This window comes from Vombatus ursinus, unplaced genomic scaffold (genome assembly GCF_900497805.2).
Source record: "Vombatus ursinus unplaced genomic scaffold, bare-nosed wombat genome assembly UNPS02000577.1, whole genome shotgun sequence".
In the NCBI taxonomy this organism is placed as follows: Eukaryota; Metazoa; Chordata; class Mammalia; order Diprotodontia; family Vombatidae; genus Vombatus; species Vombatus ursinus.
The window spans coordinates 14,508,494-14,509,391 of NW_020940355.1; positions in this window are offsets into that span (position 1 = coordinate 14,508,494).

Below are 898 nucleotides of genomic sequence, written 5' to 3' on the forward strand. Positions count from 1 at the left end.
GGACGATCCTCCACTCAGATTCTTAAAACACTGTAGAGTTCTATACAACATCATAGGGAAAACATTGATGCTTTGAAAATGTTGTCCATTAAGATCATTCAAAGAACTTTGTAATCCCCTAAAGTCAGTCCATTCCTCTCTCCTGGTCTCATTTAATTCTTTTTAAAAATTATCTTATTTTGAACTTAAAAAATAAAACAAGTATTTCCATAACATAGTAGAATAAAAAAGATGATTGTGCATGAAACTGCAAATCTATTGGGTACAACTTGCTATTCCTTTTAAATATAGAAAAAAATTATCCTGTTACTTTATTTTTTTCCTTTTCTTTCTTCGCTTTCTCCCTTCTCCCTGGTTTGTTGTCTTCTCAGCTCCTCAATGATAGTCATAAGTATCTTTGGCAAGTATATGTCTTTTTTGTACTTTGATTAATATTAATAATCAGAGAGGCAATGAATAAGGTTGTATTGCTCAAGGAATCTTCTATAACTTTGACATATGCAAGGGAGATACCAGTTTCAAAGCGCCTCAAAAAATGAAATGAGGTTGACCGGGCATGGCCTTTTCTTGAAGCCATATTAGTTCTTTGAAGTCACAGTTCCTTTTCTAAATGTTCATTAGCCATCTCTTTAATAATACATTCCAGGATTGTGCCAGAAATAGTAGTCAAGCTCACTAAACCATCTAAAAATCTAAACCAACTAAATCTAAATTTATAGATTCCATTTTCTTTCTTTCTTTCCCTCTATTCTTCCTTCCTTCTTTCTTCTGTCCTTCCTTTTTTCTTTCTTTCTTTTCTTCTTCGTCTTCTTCTTTCTTCTCTCTGTCTCTCTCTGTCTCTCTCTGTCTCTCACACACACACACACACACACACACACACACACACACACACACACAC